The sequence below is a fragment of the Hyperolius riggenbachi genome, chromosome 5 (assembly GCF_040937935.1).
Source record: "Hyperolius riggenbachi isolate aHypRig1 chromosome 5, aHypRig1.pri, whole genome shotgun sequence".
Lineage (NCBI taxonomy): Eukaryota > Metazoa > Chordata > Amphibia > Anura > Hyperoliidae > Hyperolius > Hyperolius riggenbachi.
The window spans coordinates 27,170,304-27,187,703 of NC_090650.1; the positions used below are offsets into that span (position 1 = coordinate 27,170,304).

Here is a 17,400-nt window from a genome sequence, read left to right on the forward strand (position 1 = left end):
AGGAGTGAATGAGAGAGGAGAAGCTGTTCGCCACGGGCACCCTCAGGTCTAATTACATCACATACAGGGAGCGGATGCTGGGGAGTGCAGCGAGGAGAAGCAGCTGATCGCCGCTGGTACCCTTGGGTCAGGTGAAGGATGCACGAGGCTGCTTCTAATTAAACAGGGGGAGCAAGCAAGACACCAAGGGGACAAGGAGGAGGACTCAAAGGGGGAACACGGAGGAAGACACAAAGGGGGGTCACAGAGGGGGACACAAAGATGGGACACAGAGGAGGACACAAAAGAAGGACACAGAGGAGAACACTGGGGACACAGAGGAGGACACTGGGGGACAGGAGGAGGACACCGAGGGGGACAGGAGGAGAACACTGGGGGTCAGGAGGAGGATAACAAGGGGCACAGGAGGAGGATAACATGGGGGACCGGAGGCGGACACAGTAATTAGGGGGGAGAACATCTACAAGACACTCCTGGAACATGGAATGCACCAGGTTTAGTATATTTTTTGCAAAGAGGGTGTGTGCTCAAACAACAAGTGAACCCTTATATACCTGGCTTTGCAGATAAGGCCTAATTAGCTTATTCATGAGACACTGCTCAAGCAAATCTGCATTTGCTTTCGCATGCTAGGATATGCAGGGTTATGCCAACTAACTCACCGCAAAATTTTTGCCCTGCAAGGGATTAGTTCGCGCAGCAATTAGCACTTATCCAGGATCGCCACGTGGAGGCCCCCCACCCCAGGATCCCAGGAAAATGGGGGCCAACAGAGCTCCAAGCACTCTCACTGCTCAGAAACTGAAGGGTTCACTAGTTGTTTGAGCACACACCCTTTTTGCAAAATATTAGTATATTTTTTCCCTGGTCTTATAGTCAGAAAAATACGGTATATAAAAAGAGCTGTCTTTTGCATGCATCATTGCAACATGTTAGGATACTGTTTGCTTTCTATGTGTACTTAAAAATTGCATATATTCTGCAGTGATGCACTGGGAGACATCTCAAGCTCACTCCAACCTGAATTATCACAAATTCTTTCTGTTTTAAGAAAGTCAAGTTTTGTTTTTCTTAACATCTTAGTAAGGGGGCTTTTAGGACCATTGTAGCCCCTTACACACTCCAATGAGTTCTGTTTCACCATGAGCTTGCTAGCTAGTCTGTACTTAAAAATTTAGGAGACTTGCCTGTTTCTGATTACTCATAACCAATATAGTTTGGTCTTGTGTTCACAAATCTAATTCCCCATCAATTTTTCTCAAAAACGTACATGTTGTAACGATTGTGGAATTATCTCCGTGGTCAGCACATTAGATGTGTGCTGACACTGCGGAAGTCCTCCACAAGCGTATAAAACGACAGAACCCAGCTTTGGTGCAATGCACCTGTAGAGAGAAAGTGAGCACAGAGACAGAATGTATGTGTGTCCACCAATCTAGTCGCCACCCGGCGACGGTGAACACACAACAGCAGAAAACCAGTTGGGAACGCAATCGCAAGAGTGGCGATTGCCAACAGTGACACAAGACCGAGTAGAGACAGAGCACAAGTGTAGCGAGAAAGACACAGCAAATAACAATGATCAGAACGCCAAGGAAAATAACAAACGCACTCGCTAAGCGCGGTCGCCGCACAAAAAGCGCAACAGCAACAAAACACGCTAATGGAGCGGTCTCTGCACAAAAAGCGCAACAGAGACAAAACGCGCCAACCCTAACTAACCAATGAAACACGAAAATGAATAGAGAACGCGAACGCTTGCTAAACGGTTACCTCACCGAGCCTACAGCAAGCGTTCGTTCCAGACAAGACAGACAGAAGGAGTAACCAGTAGCAACGGCAGCTCTGGCCTACACTCCCAGACAGAGTACAGAAGGAACCACCGCCACTACCGCTAGGGCGAATGCGATCCCAACAGACAGAACGATTTCCTGTCGCCTGCTGCTGGCGACAAGACAATCGTAACAGATAGACAGACAAGGCGATACAGATAATTACAACCTGACTACGCTAGAAGAAATGCTAGTGCACTCCCAAGGAATTACTCTAAGATAATCTTAGCAAACAGTAGAGAAGAAAGAAAGTTCCGCTGCACCAATGGCTGGGTGATTAAGGGGCCATGAGCTCCGATACGCGTGAGCTTTTTTAACCTTTTTGTACCCACTGATGTATTAATAAACGGAGAATCTTTTTTCACCCAGCCATTGGTGCAGCGGAACTTTCTTTCTTCTCTACCGGTTGCTGAGCTTACAGGTTCCTGACTCCCTTTGGCTCATTGTGTGTGGATGTTGCCGGTCCTTTCCTGTTTTGCAATCTAAGCAAACAATTAGCAAAGGCTGAGACTCCAGGTAAGTTAGCAGGAACAAACCTCTATGACCAGCAGGGAATTCTGGGAGCAAAAGGTATTTATACTACAAGCCATCAAAGGAAGCAGCTAAGCAATTTGCATGACAAGTAGATGCAAATTCCTCACCAGCAGAGCAACTCTGAAACTTGCAGAGTGAAGACAGGTCTCCTTTCCAGGGACCTGCAGAACTCAGACCTACAAAATGGTCAAAAAGCTGTCTGTCTGTGCAGACAGCAGAGCGGACCATTACAGAACCCCCCCCCCCCCCCCCCCCCCCCCCCTCTAGAGACGGCTTCCAGACGTCTCTCAAAACTCAAAAAAACCTGACTGAACACTCATGAAGGTCGGGTCAGCCCGACAAGGCCCAATTCCAGAGTCAATTCACCCGAAACCGACCTCGTTGGAAGCAGAAACCACCGAAACATGCCCATCAGTTCTACAAGTCTCAGCGTAACAGCCATCAGAACTGTGAATGCCAGAGAAGAACCCATCGACACCCTCCAAGCAATACCCACCACCTTCCAGGGACCGACTGTAACGATTGTGGAATTCTCTCCGTGATCAGCGCACAGGGCGTGCGCTGATACTGCGGAAATCTTCCACAAGCGTATAATTTGAGGGAACCCAGCAAAAGGTGCAATGCACCTGTAGAGGGAAATTCCTGTCGGCAGGTGGAGCTGTGGAGTGCAGAGGAACAGCTCCTCTGCCCTGCCACACACGCCAGACAGGAATTGCACGAAGGGAAGTAACGCAGGGCAAGATAAAGTGAGAAGGCAATCGCCGGAGATAGCGGACCAGACCGAATAAGCACAGATGAGGAATGTATGTATGTCCACCAATCTAGCCGCCAACCTGCGACGGCGGACACACAACCAAGGAAACTGAGTGAGAACGCAATCGCCTGAGAAGCGATTGTGAATGAGATTGAGCAAAGGGACAGATTGTATGTGTGTGCACCTAACTAGTCGCCAACCCGCGACGGTGCATACACAACAGCAGATATGAAGTAGGAACGCAATCGCGAGAGAGGCGATTGCCAGAGGTGACACAAGGCTACAGCAAGGCAGAGCACGAGAGTAGCAAAGGCACAGCAAATATACAATGAGAAGATAAGGAAAATAACAAATGCTAACTAAACGCGAACACCGCACTCATTCGCAACAGTGCATGCGTTTATGCGCGGTCTCTGCGTGTTAAGCACAACAGAGACAAGCACGCCTAACAAACCACCGACAGACAAACATAAAACAGAGGACGCTAGCGCTTGCTTAACGGTTACCTCACCGAGCCTCCAGCAAGCGTTCGTAGCAGACAAGACAGATACACGAAAACAGGAATAAGTGAGAGATAGGATCTACAGCACTAGCGCAAGAGGCTAGTGTGATCCAGGAAGACAGAACAGAAGGATCCACAGCACTAGCGCAAGGCGAGTGCGATCCAAGCTAGACAGGCAGATGAGATAGCTGGTAGCAACCGCTGCTCCAGCTATACTCCAAGAACAAAGGTCAGAACGATCTCCTGTCGACCACCGCAGGGACAGGACAATCGCAACAGACAAACAAAACAGATATGCAATCCTAACTGCACTAGGGAACCTGCCTAGTGCAGTCCCAGGAATTACTCTAAGCTAATCTTTAAACAATGAGCAAGGCTGACACTCCAAGAGTGTTTCACAGGACTAACCCTTATGACCAGCCCAGATCTGTGATATCACATGGTATATATAGAGCAAGCCTACAAAGGATGTGGCTAGGCAATCTACATGACAAACGTATGCAAATTCCTCAGCAGCAAGCTGCAAAACTGACAAAAGGTCTCTCTTCCAGAGACCTGCAGAATGCAGACCTGAACAGTGGTCAAAAAGCTGCCTGCCTGCGCAGGCAGCCGAGCGGATCCTCACACCGTCCAAAAATACCAAATCTGCCACAATACCCATTTGAAGTGTCTCTTTCAACAGAGAAGCCACTGTTGATCCCATCCAGGGCACCAAGAAACATCTCTCCCAGAACGCTTTGAAGCTCCGCAGAGATCCCAAGAGGCCAGAACGCTCACCAGGCCCACATGGAGAACTATCAAGAACCCCTAAGAAACCTATGATAATTCCGGATTCAAGATTACCAGGACAACCATCAAGATCAGGGCTTTCAAGGACCACTTCTGGACATGCAGGCAGGCAGACAATATCAGAATATGTCTCCACCAAGGAAGCATCTCAGCATGCTTGTAACCGAGACACACTTGGGCATTCTGGCTCACAGAGCGCATCGGGGTACACTAGCACAGGAGAATCCTCAGGACATGTCGAGGAACTGCCAACCTCAGAGTCTGTCACGACAAGACCAAAACCAGGACCGGGCAGAGAATCATCACGAGTAGTGGTCACAAGTACTGGACTTTCAAAAGAAGATATAGAAGTCTCTGTGACTGTAATTGTATCCAACCAGAACTCATCATTGACTATCCATGACTGAAGCTCCACAAGAGATGCAAAAGTAGTCAGTATAGTAGCAATGCCTACTGAAGTGGGCAATACCTCAAACGGCCCTGCGGGGCAGGAGGCACCTCCTAAAAGTTCTGCACCCTTTGGAAGGAACTCGGAGACCTCCAGAACATCAAATACATTCTGCGGACAGGGTAGAGGTCCCCGGGATGGTTTTACCATACGCTGGGACTGAATTTCATCTTCATGAACAGGATGCACAGGAATATCTAGTGAAACCAACACTGACTCCCTGAGTCTAGTTTCACTACAGGCAGAAAAACAGATGACATTAGCTGCAATACCTAGACGAGCCTCTGGGCTCCCTGCAGGAGATTTATTGCAAGGCAACATTAACTCATCCAGAGTACAGGGTGGAAAGTCAGTACTTTCCTCAGAGCAAGAAAGGGACTCACAAATGTCAATGCGAGTGGACATCATAGTTTTATTCATGGTCCAGGGCAGGCTCACAGAAACATTCACTGGACCAAGCAAAGATCCCTCAGTATCAGATTCGCAAAACCAAAGCGCTGTCTCACCCTTAGACTCGGCTAACAATGTCGAATTCGAGGAGTCAGAACGCAAAATTTGCGAATCCAAGATCGCTTTAGGTTGTGAAACTGACGCTTCCAAAGCGCAAGCCTCCACAATCTGTGGACCAGACTGTAAAGTGTTCAAGACAGAAACACTGGAACAACTGTCATCTGGCAACGTGCCTTTACAGGTGTGAACAGAGCAAGATATAGATTTATTTGCAGAAGAGGTTGTGACCACAACATGAGAAACTTTATTAGTCATATTAACATTACTCTTGAGGCTGCATGGTTTAGGAATTTTCCCCATAGCAGGATCATAGATGGAAGATCTTAAAGAATCACTGGGAGAAAAAGATCTGTTTCTAAATGACAAGGGATCCCACATATCTTTGACAAAACTGACACATTCATGCCGATCACAATCTGCAGGAACACCTGAGAAACAGGCACTATTTTGCATAGATTCAAACTCCACACAAGCAGGAGAGAATCTCTCAGAATTCACACAGGTGTCAACCACATTAGTACACTCATTCCTTTCCGATCGCACAGTGTTTAAACTCACTTGCTTTACCCCAGAAAGGCAGGAACAATCATCTGATAACGGGGTCTCTTTATTGGAGTCAATTGATTGGTGTGTGTGCAATTCATCCAAAATCGTCTGCCACACACAAATCACCGGATCCACAAAACATTTGTTACATTCATCAGATTCACTCACACACAGAATCCATACAAGCATTAAGAATCTCTTCGCTTTTTGCGATGTAAAAATCGCAAAATGCCTTCCAATCAAACTCCTCAATCAAAGCCCCAATCTCCCATGGAGCGAATGGAGGCTCAAACAATCCTATATCAAAGAAACACTCATACGGGTTGGGATCAGGAACATGCATAGATTTTTTGGTGCAATGCACCTGTAGAGAGAAAGTGAGCACAGAGACAGAATGTATGTGTGTCCACCAATCTAGTCACACACAACAGCGGAAACCAAGTGGGAACGCAATCGCAAGAGTGGCGATTGCCAACAGTGACACAAGACCGAGTAGAGACAGAGCACAAGTGTAGCGAGAAAGACACAGCAAACAACAATGATCAGAACACCAAAGGAAAATAACAAACGCACTCGCTAAGCGCGGTCGCCGCACAAAAAGCGCAACAGCAACAAAACACGCTAATGGCGCGGTCTCTGCACGAAAAGCGCAACAGAGACAAAACGCGCCAACCCTAACTAACCAATGAAACACGAAAATGAATAGAGAACGCAAACGCTTGCTAAACGGTTACCTCACCGAGCCTACAGCAAGCGTTCGTTCCACACAAGACAGACAGAAGGAGTAACCAGTAGCAACGGCAGCTCTGGCCTACACTCCCAGACAAAGTACAGAAGGAACCACCGCCACTACCGTTAGGGCGAATGCGATCCCAACAGACAGAACGATTTCCTGTCGACTGCCGCTGGCGACAAGACAATCACAACAGATACACAGACAAGGCGATACAGATAATTACAACCTGACTATGCTAGAAGGAATGCTAGTACACTCCCAAGGAATTACTCTAAGATAATCTTGGCAAACAATTAGCAAAGGCTGAGACGCCAGGTAAGTTAGCAGGAACAAACCTCTATGACCAGCAGGGAATTCTGGGAGCAAACGGTATTTATACTGCAAGCCATCAAAGGAAGCAGCTAAGCAATTTGCATGACAAGTAGATGCAAATTCCTCACCAGCAGAGCAACTCTGAAACTTGCAGAGTGAAGACAGGTCTCCTTTCCAGGGACCTGCAGAACTCAGACCTACAAAATGGTCAAAAAGCTGTCTGTCTGTGCAGACAGCAGAGCGGACCGTTACACATGTATTACAGTGATCACATTCTTCATTACTGTTGTCTTTTTCACTTCTACCACAAATAGTTTCTTTCATCTTGAATTTGACCATATAAATTATTTGGTTAAAAGAATTTTTATGCAACATACCACACACCATTACGTTTCTGGACAAATTGATTTTTTTTACTTTCCCAATCCACAGTTCTCCGATACACTTAAGAACAAATTTCTCAAATGAACAAAACCTAATTCAATTTTTTTTTTCATACAACCGAAAATTACACTGTTGTCAAGTCAAATACATTTTATTGTTAAATGTTTCCGACAAAAAGTTAAATTGATTTTACATGTACATGTTCCTTTCACTCATGAAACCCTCAGGAACCTCCAGCCAATGACAACACAGGCCCATATGCAATTTATGTTTTATGTTTTCTCCTAGGTGATATGGTCATACCTTCTAAATAAAATGCTTTTTAAACAACCAGCAAGCAAGAAAATACTGAATATAATTTTGATATTAATTTCCAAATAGTTTTTGGTACTTTTTCAATAGAAAGTGCTAAAAAATTATTTTAACCACCTCCCCTTCCCCGGGACGAGTAACTACGTACCTGTAAAATGCCATAACTGTCCCTCCATGCCGCGCGTTAGCGCTCGCCCCCACACGCCCTCTCCCACTCGTTACTGCCGCCGATCGTTAGCCGATAGATCAATGAATGGGAACACTGTTCCCATTCATTGATCTAAGTCCCCGAGTGAATGACTGCAGCCGTCTATGAGACAAGGTCGCCCACGCAGTGCTTCCTGTTTGCGTAGTAATACTACGCATAGGGAAGACACTTCCGAGGACTTCTTGTGGCCAAATACTAAAATTACATCTGCATTTTTTTTTCAATAAAGTACCTATTTTTACCTTATTTTTACCTTTTAAATTAACCCCTGACCTCCCACACTCCCCAATAGTTGAAAAAAAAATTACAAAAAAAAAAAAATTACATAAATAATTACCTTAGGGACTGAACTTTTTAAATATGTATGTCAAGAGTGTATATATGCTGTTACTTGATAAATTATGGGCTTGTAATCAGGGATGGACGCAAAACTGAAAAAATGCACCTTTATTTCCAAATGACATATTGGCATCATACATTGTACTAGGGAAAAATTTTGAACAATGACCAGGACAAATGGGCAAATAAAATATTATGGTAGAATGTATTATTAAAAACTATAATGGCCGTAAACTGAGAAATAATAATAATTTTTTTCCTGATAAAACATTTATAGAATAAAATAATTCTTAGCAAAAAGTACCCCCCAAATAAAGCCTAATTGGTGATGAAAAAAATAAGATATAGATTGCTTGTTGTGATAAGTAGTAATAAAGTTATAGGTGAATGAATGGAAGGAGTGCTGACAGGTGAAACTTGCTCTGATTTTTTAAGGGGGAAAACCCTTCAAAGTGAAGTGGATAAAGGAATACTTAAGTAAAAAAAAAATTGATTTTTACTCACCTGGGGCATCCCTCAGCCCCCTGAAGCTGTATGGTGCCCTCACAGCCTCGCTCCGATCCTCCTGTCCCCACCTGCGGCTACTTCTGGGTTCGGCGACAGCCGCCAACAGGCTGGGAACGCGAGTGATTCTCCGCGTTCCCAACCGCTATATCACCCTCTATGCTGCTATAGCGTATAACATATATGCTATAGCAGCATAGAGGGTGATATAGCGGCTGGGAACGCGGAGAATCACTCGCGTTCCCAGCCTGTCGGCAGCTGTCGCCGAACCCGGAAGTAGCCACAGGCGGAGACAGGAGGATCGGAGCGAGGCTGCGAGGGCACCATACAGCTTCAGGGGGCTGAGGGATGCCCCAGGTGAGTAAAAATCATTTTTTTTTTTAATCTAAGTATTCCTTTAAAGAGATGAAAAATTATCTCCTAGGAGAAAACTCATGAGAAAAACTTAATTGAATATGGGCTATGCAGTGTTCCCCAATCCTGTCCTCAAGGCCCACCAACAGTACATATTTTGCAGGAAACCACAAGCATACACAAGTGAGGTAATTAGTGTTGCAACAGAGCTGATTAACTACCTCTTCCGGAAGTGACATCAGCCGCTAGAGCGAGGAGTCTGCGATGGAACGCACGGAAGAAGGTTTGTATCTGCCCGCCGCTGCCCGCTGCCCACACACTGTAACTAGCTGGAGGGGAGCGCAGAGGGGAGAGCCCCGAGGTGAGGGAGAGGGGGGGAACTTCCCCTCTCCCTGCCGACTGTGGCCAAGGCTTTCCCCTCATGCTGCCACCCCTCCAGCCCCCACAAAACGGCCCCGAGTGGGCCCCAGGGGGGGGCAGGGCCCCCCTGCGGGAGCAGAGGCTGCAGGGCCTATTGTTACGCCACTGCTCCCTAGCGTTCTGGACGAGGTCACCGCTCAGGCCCTGCTGGGCCAATTTGAATATTTTTTTTTTCAAACACGCAGCTATCACTTTGCTAGCTGCATGTTTAATTCGATCAATGCCGCTTGCCGCCTATCCACCGCTACCCGACGCGAAAGAGGGCCCCCCGGGACCCCTGTGCAGCCTGGCCAATCAGTGCCAGTCAGCGCTGGGGGGTGGATCGGGAGTCCCTGTGACGTCATGACATCGATGACGTCACTTCGTTCAGAACGGGATTTCCGGATGGGACTTCACGCCGGCGGCGATCGGAGACACTGGGGGGATGCCGCAGGGAGCAGCCAATCATGTAGCTAGCGCTAGGCTAGCTACATGATTAAAAAAAAATGGGCGAAAAAAAAACTCCCGCGGCTGTACGGCCGCAGGAATCAGAACGCCCAGCAGGTTAAAGTTTTTCAAAGAATTAAATAAAAATACACTACACTTTATGGCACTAATCGGACCAGTGTGCTTGGTTCAGCTGCTGAAATATCTTCTCTCTGATCTTCCACAAAAAAAAAATGTGTACCTTCCTCACCTCTAGAAGATCTTTCATACACATTACAGTCCTCCCCTTCCACTCATACAGGGAGTGCAGAATTATTAGGCAAATTAGTATTTTAACCACATCATCCTCTTTATGCATGTTGTCTTACTCCAAGCTGTATAGGCTTGAACGCCTACTACCAATTAAGCATATTAGGTGATGTGCATCTCTGTAATGAGAAGGGGTGTGGTCTAATGACATCAACACCCTATATCAGGTGTGCATAATTATTAGGCAACTTCCTTTCCTTTGGCAAAATGGGTCAAAAGAAGGACTTGACAGGCTCAGAAAAGTCAAAAATAGTGAGATATCTTGCAGAGGGATGCAGCACTCTTAAAATTGCAAAGCTTCTGAAGCGTGATCATCAAACAATCAAACGTTTCATTTAAAATAGTCAACAGGGTCGCAAGAAGCGTGTGGAAAACCCAAGGCGCAAAATAACTGCCCATGAACTGAGAAAAGTCAAGCGTGCAGCTGCCAAGATGCCACTTGCCACCAGTTTGGCCATATTTCAGAGCTGAAACATCACTGGAGTGCCCAAAAGCACAAGGTGTGCAATACTCAGAGACATGGCCAAGGTAAGAAAGGCTGAAAGACGACCACCACTGAACAAGACACCCAAGCTGAAACGTCAAGACTGGGCCAAGAAACATCTCAAGACTGATTTTTCTAAGGTTTTATGGACTGATGAAATGAGAGTCTTGATGGGCCAGATGGATGGGCCCGTAGCTGGATTGGTAAAGGGCAGAGAGCTCCAGTCCGACTCAGACGCCAGCAAGGTGGAGGTGGAGTACTGGTTTGGGCTGGTATCATCAAAGATGAGCTTGTGGGGCCTTTTCGGGTTGAGGATGAAGTCAAGCTCAACTCCCAGTCCTACTGCCAGTTTCTGGAAGACACCTTCTTCAAGCAGTGGTACAGGAAGAAGTCTGCATCCTTCAAGAAAAACGTGATTTCATGCAGGACAATGCTCCATCACACGCGTCCAAGTACTCCACAGCGTGGCTGGCAAGAAAGGGTATAAAAGATAAAAGAAGAAAAACTAATGACATGGCCTCCTTGTTCACCAGATCTGAACCCCATTGAGAACCTGTGGTCCATCATAAAATGTGAGATTTACAAGGAGGGAAAATAGTACACCTCTCTGAACAGTGTCTGGGAGGCTGTGGTTGCTGCTGCACGCAATGTTGATGGTGAACAGATCAAAACACTGACAGAATCCATGGATGGCAGGCTGTTGAGTGTTCTTGCAATGAAAGGTGGCTATATTGGTCACTGATTTGTTTTTGTTTTGTTTTTGAATGTCAGAAATGTATATTTGTGAATGTTGAGTTGTTACATTGGTTTCAATGGTAAACAATTGAAATGGGTATATATTTGTTTTTTGTTAAGTTGCCTAATAATTATGCACAGTAATAGTGACCTGCACACACAGATATCCCCCTAAAATAGCTAAATCTAAAAACAAACTAAAAACTACTTTCAAAAATATTCAGCTTTGATATTAATGAGTTTTTGGGGTCATTGAGAACATGGTTGTTGTTCAATAATAAAATGTTTCCTCAAAAATACAACTTGCCTAATAATTCTGCACTCCATGTATTGTTTGTCTGAGGCTTCCTCTAATTATGGTCACCTTAGTTATTTTAAAAACTTGAGGATACCTTTAAATACATTTGAATATCCTTATAATTCAATTTTAGTCCCACTGCACTTTCCCAGCAGCAGAACTATTGGGAGGGGTTAGTGCTGCCTCCTGTGTCAACTGCCTGTTGGGACACAAGACTACTCTTCCCATGATCCCTTTCAGTGACCGACAGCTGCTCACTCCTTAGTGTCCAGGAGGTGTGTCTGATAGCAATCAAGGATAGGTGGAGCAGTGGCGGTGGGTAGACAATGTGGGTGGAAATTCAATGTGAAAAAACTGTATTCTCCAGTCTCCCGGAGGCATGTCTTATAACGATCAAGGGTAGGCTGAGAAGCAGTGTGGGTGGACAGAGATTCTACATGAAAAAACTGTACCCTGATGGCTGATGTCATTTGTAGCTCTTTTGGCCACTAGGTGACAACAGAAGTTATAGAATCAGTGCAGCTATCTTACGGTGTTGCCTCAACAAATGAAGTGCTTGTTTTCCTCCATAGGTATTTGGTGGTTTTATTCCATGCAACCCGAGCCGACATGTGAGTGTAACTAATTATTATACATCTAATCACACTTGTGGTTCGACATGCGCTATTGGCTCCTGGTCTTCTGCTTTTGTCTTTTCGGGTTTCCTGGTGCTCAGGAAAGATAATTGGGTCTCCTCGCTCAGTAAAAGCCAAACAGGATTCATACCAAACTTTCTAACCACTATATGATGTCAGGTAATGGGTATTCATGCACTGGGACTAGTCGAATTTCTGAGAAGGCCACAAAGGCCATGGCCTTGGTTGTTAAAAGTAGATGGGTGGCAGGACTTTGAGAGATAAGAGTCCACATGTCATAATAAATCATCCCTCTCTGGCCTCATCTCTCCTTGACAAGTGTTGCTAATACAGGAGTGTAATTTCTGAAGTATGCCCAGAACACTACATGCTGCTGTGCACATCAGGGCAGAAGTGCAAAATTACAGGGAGCGTGAGTGGACAGAGCATGTACTACTTCTTTGATCTATGCTGTAGGGGATGGAATTGGGCCTTGGACGCTGGAAAGTACAATGCCAGCTTAACCTCCTTAGTGGTATGCCTGACACTGTGTTGGGCATACCGCTTCCTGGCCCCATGAGTCCCCCATGCAGTATAAATATGATCCAATGGCGGAAAACCTTTAGCTAGCACTAGGCTAGTACAAATGCCCAGCACAACCCGATGCCCGCCACTTCCCCGTTTATACATTATTCCCCCGGATCCAGCGATCGTGCAGCCTCCCTGCACAGCTTCGGTCTCTCTATGGGGAGGATCGGGTTAGCGCATGACGTCATGACATCGGCGACGTCATGACGTCATGACATCGGCGACGTCATGACGTCATGACATCGGCGACGTCATGACATCGGCGACGTCATGATGTCATGTGCGATCCTCCCCATAGTCAGGGGCGCCGCGAGGCATAAAGCGAACCAAGCGGTCGCTTGGGGCCTCAAGATCGTAGGGGCCTCGGCGGCTCAGTGACGTCCTGGCAGGCAGAGCAGAGCAGGGCAGGGCTACGGGAAGATGGCCGCCGACCGAAGCCCTGCTCTGGAGACTATTTATATGCCTCCAGTACAGGGCTTCGGGTGGCCATCTTCCCGTAGCCCTGATTCAATCAGCGCGGGAGATTGGAGGAGGGAGGGAGATCCGTGGGAACTGCGCGCCTGAGGAGCCGGCCAGGAGAGGAGACGGGGAGAGAAGACTTCTGCCAGTGCCACTGCCCGGTGAGTAAATTCTTTTCTTTTTGCAGCTCTGAAAATGTGCCCTAATTGTGTTTGATTTCTGCTGAACTGTTCCCTAATTGTGTGATTTCTGCTGAACTGTGCCCTAATTGTGTTTGATTTCTGCTGAACTGTGCCCTAATTGTGTTTGATTTCTGCTGAACTGTGCCCTAATTGTGTTTGATTTCTGCTGAAAATGTGCCCTAATTGTGTTTGATTTCTGCTGAAAATGTGCCCTAATTGTGTTTGATTTCTGCTGAACTGTTCCCTAATTGTGTTTGATTTCTGCTGAAAATGTGGCCCTAATTGCTTTGATATCTGCTGAAAATGTGCCCTAATTGCGTTCGATTTCTGCTGAACTGTTCCGTAATTGTGTTTGATTTCTGCTGAAAATGTGCCCTAATTGCGTTTGATATCTGTTGAAAATGTGCCCTAATTGCGTTTGATTTCTGCTGAACTGTGCCCAAATTGCGTTTGATTTCTGCTGAAAATGTGCCCTAATTATGTTTGATTTCTGCTGAACTGTTCTCTAATTGTGTTTGATTTCTGCTGAAAATGTGGCCCTAATTGCGTTTGATATCTGCTGAAAATGTGCCCTAATTGCGTTAGATTTCTGCTGAACTGTTTCCTAATTGTGTTTGATATCTGCTGAAAATGTGCCCTAATTGCGTTTGATTTCTGCTGAACTGTGCCCAAATTGCGTTTGATTTCTGCTGAAAATGTGCCCTAATTGCGTTTGATATCTGCTGAAAATGTGCCCTAATTGCGTTTGATTTCTGCTGAACTGTGCCCTATTTGCGTTTGATTTCTGCTGAACTGTGCCCTAATTGCATTTGATTTCTGCTGAAAATGTGCCCTAATTGCGTTTGATTTCTGCTGAAAATGTGCCCTAATTGCGTTTGATTTCTGCTGAAAATGTGCCCTAATTGCGTTTGATTTCTGCTGAAAATGTGCCCAAATTGCGTTTGATTTCTGCTGAAATGTGGCCCAAATTGCGTTTGATTTCTGCTGAAAATGTGCCCAAATTGCGTTTGATTTCTGCTGAAATGTGCCCAAATTGCGTTTGATTTCTGCTGAAATGTGGCCCTAATTGCGTTTGATTTCTGCTGAAATGTGGCCCAAATTCTGTTTGTTTTCTGTTGAAATGTTGCACAAATTGCGTTTTTATTTTCTGGTGTCTGGGGTAACTGTTGCTGCATTTATTATTTAATGGTCATAGTTGGCTATATTTGCTGTGCTACGGTTAAGCTCCGCCCATACAATGTCATGGCCAAATCCATCTGCGTGCGCCTCACCCCCACATCCATTTTCCCCGCAAACAGCCCCGCCCCAATCCGCCCTCCAGCTCCACCCACATGTCATGGCCACGCCCACTTATGCGGGATAGCCACACCCATTTTTTGCCGCGGCACGCTAGGGCCACTTCCTACAGTCTGCTTGGGGCCACAAAAACCTTAGCTGCACCCCTGCCCATAGTGCGGGGAGGCAGCGCTGATTGCTGGATCCAGGCTGGGTAATGTATAAACGGGGGAGCGGTGGGGATCGGGGGGTGCCTGGCATTTGTACTAGCTAGCCTAGGGCTAGCTAAAGGGTTCTCAGCCATTGGATCTCTGGGGGAGTTTGGGAGCACGGCCGTTTCTAGGGCCGTGCGGGCGCCCTGAGCGCTAATGGCAAGGGGGGCGCTGTAATGGAGGGGGGAGCCAGCAGCGGGGAGGGCAGCCCGACCTCTCCCTCCCTTCCTCTCCAGGGCCGCCCTCCGTGCTCCCCCCTCCGATGCAGAGTAATTGTATCAGGAAGTGCTAGTCACAACTTACCTCCCTGCGTTCCACTCGCCGCTCACTAGCCACTGGACTCCTCTCTGTATAGACGCTGATACACACGCTGCTTCCTGTTTAGCCGGAAGCAGCGTGTGTATTAGCGTTTATGCCGAGAGGAGTCCAGCGGCTAGTGAGCGGCGAGTGGAACGCAGGGAGGTAAGTTGTGACTAGCGTTTCCTGATACAATTGCATTGGAGGGGGGAGCACGGAGGGCGGCCCCGGAGAGGAAGGGAGGGAGAGGTCGGGCTGCCCTCCCCGCGGCTGGCTCCCCCCTCCACTATGGAAGGGGGGGGTTACCTACCTACCTACGGGGGAAGCTACTTATCTAATCTATACTGGGGGGAGGGGCAGCTACCTAATTTAACCTATACTGGGGGCAGCTACCTATCTAATCTATACTGGGGGCAGCTACCTATCTAACCTAAACCGAGGGGCAGCTACCTAATCTAACCTTTACTGGCAGCTACCTATCTAACCTAAACTGGGGGGCAGCTACCTAATCTAACCTATACTGGGGGTCAGCTACCTAACCTAACCTATACTGGGGGGCACCTAGCTAATCTAACCTATACTGGGGGGCAGCTACCTATCTAACCTATACTGGGGGCACCTACCTAATCTAACCTATACTGGGGTGCAGCTACCTAATCTAATCTATACTGTGGGTCAGCTACCTAATCTAACCTATACTGGGGGTCAGCTACCTAATCTAACCTATACTGGGGGGCACCTACCTAATCTAACCTATACTGGGGGGCACCTACCTAATCTAACCTGTACTAGGGACACCTACCTACCTAGCTAGCCTATACTGGTGGCAACTATACTGGCTACCAATATTGGAGACACATACCTAACTAACCTATGCTGGGGGCAACTATTCTGGCTCCCTATTAGAGGCACCCACCTAGCTAACCTGTACTGAAGGCACCTACCTATCTAACCTATACTGTGGGCAACTATACCAGCTACCTCTACTGGAGGCACCTACCTGGCTAACCTATACTGTGGGCAACTATACCAGCTACCTCTACTGGAGGCACCTACCTGGCTAACCTATACTGGTGGCAACTATACTGGGGCACCTATGCCTGGCTACCTATACCATGGGGACCTATAGCTAGCTACCTATACTGAGTGCAACTAGACCTAGCTAACCTATACTGCAGACACCCATACCTGGCTCTGCACGCGGGGGGGAGGAGGGGGTCACAATTTCACACCCTCGCCCTGGGTGCATTTTAGCCTAGAAACTGTCCTGTTTGGGAGGCACAAACTGGCAAAGCCTCCTGAGCGGCGTAACGCTCAGGAGATTAAAAGGAAGGTCCAAGCACAAATAGAAAAAAAAAATCCACTTACCTGTGGCTTTCTCCAGCCCCTGGCTGCCATCCTGTGCCCTCACCGCAGCTCAAGTGGCTCCCGGTGTCCTCCACTGCAGAAGCCGACCTCGGCAGGTCTGTATTGCGCCTGCGCAGTACAGACCTGATGACGTAAGCCGGACCACGTGACCCGCGCCGTGGAGTGCACAGGAAGCCAACCAGGAAGCCGACCCGGAAGCTGACCTGGCTTCTGCAGCTAGGGTTGCCACCCAGCCGGTATCTCCCCGGCCCAGCCGTAAAATCAATTAAAAAGCCGCTGCCGGAAAAATGTTATTGCCGGCAATGTATCTGCCCGGTAATTTGGACAGACTGTTCCAACTTCCACAATTGCAGAGGGGGAGACGCTGAAGATGGGGTAGAATCCTCTTCCGCACAAATGTCAAATTTTCCCTGTCACGGAGCAGAGACTAGACCCGCCCTCCTCTCCTCACAGATCAGGAGTTTGGCCAATAGCAGCAGCAGCTTAGGACTAGCCAATGCTGTTGCTGTTGTGGCTCCAAATGTCCAATAAGAAGTGGAGGGAGGGGCAGCATTTCAAAGAAGCCCGCGCAGTTCTGCACTACAGAAATCATGTGCACTGCAGAGAAGTCAGCTGGGATCACCTCTGCCCTGCATTGCTTGCAGTTCTCTCACATGAGGACAGAGTGAG

The 17,400-nt window shown here is 47.2% G+C and overlaps 1 protein-coding gene across 1 annotated transcript in view; it reads right to left on the reverse strand.

The window, feature by feature from the left end:
- LOC137519297 (tyrosinase-like) overlaps nucleotides 1–16,757 on the reverse strand; it is a 55,727-nt gene extending 38,970 nt beyond the window's left edge. The window contains exon 1 of the mRNA XM_068238243.1: nucleotides 16,732–16,757. The gene's annotated coding sequence lies outside the window, so the exon portion shown is untranslated. The remainder of the gene's footprint in view (nucleotides 1–16,731) is intronic.
- Between the last annotated feature and the right edge of the window lie 643 nt (nucleotides 16,758–17,400).